Genomic DNA, 6494 nt, shown 5'->3' with positions numbered 1-6494 from the left:
TCTTGTTGCCGGGTCCTGAGGATTGTGATCTGGGCCAACGCCAGAGATTAGGATCAAGAACCTTCGAAGAGCAGGAACTTGCTGTTTTCTTCTCTCTTGGCGTCGGCCTCTCGACATCCTGCTTGGCTCCCGGACAGAATCTCTGCCTGCTAGCCCCCCCGCCCCCCCACTCCTTTCCTCTCTTCTGCATCGCTGGTCTCTCAGCCGTTCCCCCAACCCTCTCTGAAACCGGGCCAAAGGACGGTGGGGGATTTGGCGATGGTAATGCCATTGAATGCCAAGGGGAGGTGGTCAGACTCTCTCTCTCTCTCTCTCTCTCGTTGGAGATGGTGGCATCGCCAAACCATACTTGGCGATGGACATTGAAGTCCCCCACCCAGAGTCCATTCTGTGCCCTTGCTACCCCCTCAGTGCTTCCTCCAAGAGGTGCTCGACATGGAGGAGGACTGATTCATCAGCTGAGGGAGGGCGGTAGGTGGTGATCAGCAGGAGGTTTCCTTGCCCATGTTTGAACCCAGGCCCATGAGACGTCATAGGGGCTGGGGTCAACGATGAGGACTCCCAGGGCCACTCCCTCCGGACTGTAGACCAGCGTGCCCCCCAACCTCTGGTGGGTCTGTCCTGCCGGTGGGACAGGACATACCCAGGGATATGGCGAGGGGGGGGAGTCTGGGCTGTTGGCTGATAGCCATCCATCGAAACATAGAAAATAGGAGCAAGAGTGGGCCATTCGGCCTGTCAGTCCAGCCATCTCAGGAACCTCCCCACAACACTCCAGATACTCACAATCGCACCTACGTTGGGCTCTTGCTAGACTAGTCTGAGGGACCACCGCGGTCCCCAGAAGTTAGTGAGGAAGGTTTTATACAATCTCTCCCTGTGGAGACTTCCCCACCTCCGCAACTTCCTCCAACCCCACACCGCCAGGGAGCGTCCCTCTTCGACGCGGAGGCCACACTTAGGAATTGGAGGCCATTCGGCCCCTCGATTCTGTTGCCCCTTTCATTCAATCAGGTCATGGCGGCTCTGCACCCCAACTCCATTTCCCCGCCTTTGCTCCGTATCCCAACAAAAAAAAATCTATCGATCGCAGTCTCGAAAGCTCCAATGGGACCCCCAAGACCTACAGCCTTTTTGGGGGCAGGAGAGTTCCAGATTTCCCCCTCCCCTTTGGGTGAAGAAATGCTTCCCGACATCACCCCTGAACGGCCGAGCTCTGACCAAAAGCTCGGTCAAAGAGGGAGGGTTTAAGGAGGGTCTTAAAGGAGGGGAGAGAGAGAGAGAGGGGGGAGAGGTCTAGGGAGGGAATTCCAGAGCTCAGGCCAATGGTGGGGCGAAGGGAGAAGGGGATGGACAAGAGGCCGGAATCGGAGGAGGGCAGGGATCTCGGAGGGTCGTAGGGGGCTGGAGGAGGTTACAGAGATAGGGAGGGAGGAGCGAGGGGCCGTGGAGGGATTTGAACAGGAGGATGGAGACCGGGAGGCAGTGTAGGTCCAGCGAGCTCAGGGGAGGGGGGTGATGGGTGAACGGGACTTGGTGCGAGTTAGGGTACGGCGGGGGTGGGGGGGCAGCAGAGAGTATCGGATGAGCTGATGGAGGGTGGGAGGTGAGGAGAGCGTAGGGAGCAGTCGAGCCCGTGAGGATGACGCAGGGCACGGGCGAGGGTTCAGCAGCAGATGAGCTGAGGCAGGGCCTTTTGTTCTGGACCACTGGTGGGCCGTTTAAAATGGCAGCAACAGCCGGAGGTCAGACGGGGACGCAGGTCACGGGCAATCACTGAGAGAATGCTCAGGACCCCCACATCCTCAAACTGCGATCAAAACAATCCGATTCCTCCAGACATTAAACAAACCAGAGGTGTCCTCAGTGGGTCGGTAGGTGGGTGACTCCCTCCCTCTCTCTGTCTGTCTGTCTGTCTGTCTCTCCCCCTCTCTGTCCCGTCTCTCTCTCTCTCTCTCCCCCTCCCTGTCTGGTCTCTCTCTCTCTCTCTCTCTCCCCTCCCTGTCTGGTCTCTCTCTCTCTCTCTCCCCCTCCCTGTCTGGTCTCTCTCTCTCTCTCTCCCCCTCCCTGTCTGATCTCTCTCTCTCTCTCTCTCCCCCCCTCCCTGTCTGGTCTCTCTCTCTCTCTCCCTCCCTGTCTGGTCTCTCTCTCTCTCTCTCTCCCTCCCTGTCTGGTCTCTCTCTCTCTCTCCCCCTCCCTGTCTGGTCTCTCTCTCTCTCTCTCTCTCTCCCCCTCCCTGTCTGGTCTCTCTCTCTCTCTCTCCCCCTCCCTGTCTGGTCTCTCTCTCTCTCTCTCTCTCCCCCTCCCTGTCTGGTCTCTCTCTCTCTCCCCCTCCCTGTCTGGTCTCTCTCTCTCTCTCTCTCCCCCTCCCTGTCTGGTCTCTCTCTCTCTCTCCCCCTCCCTGTCTGGTCTCTCTCTCTCTCTCTCTCTCCCCCTCCCTGTCTGGTCTCTCTCTCTCTCTCTCTCTCCCCCTCCCTGTCTGGTCTCTCTCTCTCTCTCTCTCTCCCCCTCCCTGTCTGGTCTCTCTCTCTCTCTCTTCCCCCTCCCTGTCTGGTCTCTCTCTCTCTCTCTCTCTCCCCCTCCCTGTCTGGTGTCTCGCTCTCTTCCCCTCCCTGTCTGGTCTCTCTCTCTCTCTCTCCCCCTCCCTGTCTGGTGTCTCTCTCTCTCTCTCCCCCTCCCTGTCCCGTCTCTCTCTCTCTCTCCCCCTCCCTGTCCCGTCTCTCTCTCTCTCTCCCCCCTCCCTGTCTGGTCTCTCTCTCTCTCTCCCCCTCCCTGTCTGGTCTCTCTCTCTCTCTCTCTCCCCCTCCCTGTCTGGTCTCTCTCTCTCTCTCTCCCCCTCCCTGTCTGGTGTCTCTCTCTCTCCCCCTCCCTGTCTGGTCTCTCTCTCTCCCCCTCCCTGTCTGGTGTCTCTCTCTCTCCCCCTCCCTGTCTGGTCTCTCTCCCCCCCTCCCTGTCTGGTCTCTCTCTCTCTCTCTCTCACTCTCTCACCCCACCTCCCTGTCTGGTCTCTCTCTCTCTCTCTCTCCCCCTCCCTGTCTGGTCTCTCTCTCTCTCTCTCTCTCTCCCCCCATCCCTGTCTGGTCTCTCTCTCTCTCTCTCTCCCCCTCCCTGTCCGGTCTCTCTCTCTCTCTCTCTCTCTCTCTCCCCCTCCCTGTCCGGTGTCTCTCTCTCTCCCCCTCCCTGTCCCCCCTCTCTCTCTCTCCCCCTCCCTGTCCCGTCTCTCTCTCTCCCCCCCTCCCTGTCCCGTCTCTCTCTCTCCCCCTCCCTGTCCCGTCTCTCTCTCTCCCCCACCCTGTCCCCCCTCTCTCTCTCTCCCCCTCCCTGTCCCGTCTCTCTCTCTCCCCCTCCCTGTCCCGTCTCTCTCTCTCCCCCCCTCCCTGTCCCCTCTCTCTCTCTCCCCCCCTCCCTGTCCCCTCTCTCTCTCTCTCCCCCTCCCTGTCCCCTCTCTCTCTCTCCCCCCCTCCCTGTCCCCTCTCTCTCTCTCTCCCCCTCCCTGTCCCCTCTCTCTCTCTCTCCCCCTCCCTGTCCCCTGTCCCCTCTCTCCTCTCTCTCTCTCCCTGTCCCCTCTCTCTCTCCCTCCCCCTCCCCTCTCTCTCTCCCTCCCCCTCCCTGTCCCGCCTCTCTCTCTCTCTCTTTCTCCCCCTCCCTGTCCCTCCCTCCCTCCCTCGACCCCCTGAGGTGGTGAGAGGTCCTGTCGAGATACAGAGTCTGTCTTTTACACACAAACCTCTGAGAACACAGAGCACGTGTCAACAATAATCTGCAGCCAAGTCTGATTTTCCTGTGACGTTGCCTGATTTAAAAACTCAGGTGCTTTTCACGTGTGGCTCGGTAGCTGATCGATGACCTCAGTTATTACTTCTTTTCAAAACAAGATCACAAGCCACCTTGGCACATTGAGGCTGCTCACTCGCTGGCTCCGGCGGGCAGCCTTCCCCCCTCCGGGTCACCGCACACCAGGTGCTGCCAACGCTGAGAGTTCAGCCCACGCTGGGATCAGGGAAAAATGAAGGGCTCGCGGACGGTGAGAGGCGCCTGACTGAGAGTCTGATACATCACGGGTTAGATACAGAGTAAAGCTCCCTCTACACTGTCCCGTCAAACACTCCCAGGGTCAGGTACAGGGTTAGATACAGAGTAAAGCTCCCTCTACACTGTCCCATCAAACACTCCCAGGGTCAGGTACAGGGTTAGATACAGAGTAAAGCTCCCTCTACACTGTCCCATCAAACACTCCCAGGGTCAGGTACAGGGTTAGATACAGAGTAAAGCTCCCTCTACACTGTCCCATCAAACACTCCCAGGGCAGGTACAGGGTTAGATACAGAGTAAAGCTCCCTCTCCACTGTCCCGTCAAACACTCCCAGGGTCAGGTACAGGGTTAGATACAGAGTAAAGCTCCCTCTACACTGTCCCGTCAAACACTCCCAGGGTCAGGTACAGGGTTAGATACAGAGTAAAGCTCCCTCTACACTGTCCCATCAAACACTCCCAGGGTCAGGTACAGGGTTAGATACAGAGTAAAGCTCCCTCTACACTGTCCCATCAAACACTCCCAGGGCAGGTACAGGGTTAGATACAGAGTAAAGCTCCCTCTACACTGTCCCATCAAACACTCCCAGGGTCAGGTACAGGGTTAGATACAGAGTGAAGCTCCCTCTGCACTGTCCCGTCAAACACTCCCAGGGCAGGTACAGGGTTAGATACAGAGTGAAGCTCCCTCTACACTGTCCCATCAAACACTCCCGGGGCAGGTACAGCACAGGTTACATTTGCTCCCTTAAAAAAAGTCATAATATGAATAAAACCGGACGGACCACCCGGCATCGGACACGACAACGGCAAAACACCAAGCCCAGTCGACCCTGCAAGGTCCTCCTTACTAACATCTGGGGACTTGTGCCAAAATTGGGAGAGCTGTCCCACAGACTAGTCAAGCAACAGCCTGACATAGCCATACTCACAGAATCATATCTTTCAGCCAACGTCCCAGACTCTTCCATCACCATCCCTGGGTATGTCCTGTCCCACCGGCAGGACAGACCCACCAGAGGTGGCGGTACAGTGATATAGAGTCAGGAGGGAGTGGCCCTGGGAGTCCTCAACATTGACTCTGGACCCCATGAAATCTCATGGCATCAGGTCAAACATGGGCAAGGAAACCTCCTGCTGATTACCACCCACCGCCCTCCCTCAGCTGATGAATCAGTCCTCCTCCATGTTGAACACCACTTGGAGGAAGCAAGGGCACAAAATGTACTCTGGGTGGGGGACTTCAATGTCCATCACCAAGAGTGGCTCGGTAGCACCACTACTGACCGAGCTGGCCGAGTCCTGAAGGACATAGCTGCTAGACTGGGCCTGTGGCAGGTGGTGAGCGAACCAACACGAGGGAAAAACTTACTTGACCTCGTCCTCACCAATCTACCTGTCGTAGATGCATCTGTCCATGACAGTATTGGTAGGAGTGACCACCGCACAGTCCTCGTGGAGATGAAGTCCCGTCTTCGCACTGAGGACACCATCCAACGTGTTGTGTGGCACTACCACCGTGCTAAATGGGATAGATTCAGAACAGATCTAGCAGCTCAAAACTGGGCATCCATGAGGCGCTGTGGGCCATCAGCAGCAGCAGAATTGCATTCCAGCACAATCTGTAACCTCATGGCCCGGCATATTCCTCACTCTACCATTACCAACAAGCCAGGGGATCAACCCTGGTTCAATGAGGAGTGTAGAAGAGCATGCCAGGAGCAGCACCAGGCGTACCGAAAAATGAGGTGCCAACCTGGTGAAGCTACAACTCAGGACCACATGCATGCGAAACAGCGGAAGCAACATGCTATAGACAGAGTTAAGCAATTCCACAACCAACGGATCAGATCAAAGCTCTGCAGTCCTGCCACATCCAGTCGTGAATGGTAGTGGACAATTAAACAACTAACGGGAGGAGGAGGCTCTGCAAACATCCCCATCCTCAATGATGGCAGAGTCCAGCACGTGAGTGCAAAAGACAAGGCTGAAGCGTTTGCAACCATCTTCAGCCAGAAGTGCCGAGTGGATAATCCATCTCGGCCTCCTCCCGATATCCCCACCATCACGGAAGCCAGTCTTCAGCCAATTCGATTCACTCCACGTGATATCAAGAAACGGCTGAGTGCACTGGATACAGCAAATGCTATGGGCCCCGACAACGTCCCAGCTGTAGTGCTGAAGACTTGTGCTCCAGAACTAGCCGCGCCTCTAGCCAAGCTGTTCCAGTACAGCTACAACACTGGCATCTACCCGACAATGTGGAAAATTGCCCAGGTATGTCCTGTCCACAAAAAGCAGGACAAATCCAATCCGGCCAATTACCGCCCCATCAGTCTACTCTCAATCATCAGCCAAGTGATGGAAGGTGTCGTCGACAGTGCTATCAAGCGGCACTTACTCACCAATAACCTGCTCACCGATGCTCAGATTTGGGTTCCGCCAGGACCACTCGGCTCCAG

Source organism: Heptranchias perlo, unplaced genomic scaffold (assembly GCF_035084215.1).
Source record: "Heptranchias perlo isolate sHepPer1 unplaced genomic scaffold, sHepPer1.hap1 HAP1_SCAFFOLD_429, whole genome shotgun sequence".
In the NCBI taxonomy this organism is placed as follows: domain Eukaryota; kingdom Metazoa; phylum Chordata; class Chondrichthyes; order Hexanchiformes; family Hexanchidae; genus Heptranchias; species Heptranchias perlo.
The sequence above is the reverse complement of the archived record's forward strand: the minus strand, read 5'-3'. Positions refer to the sequence as shown.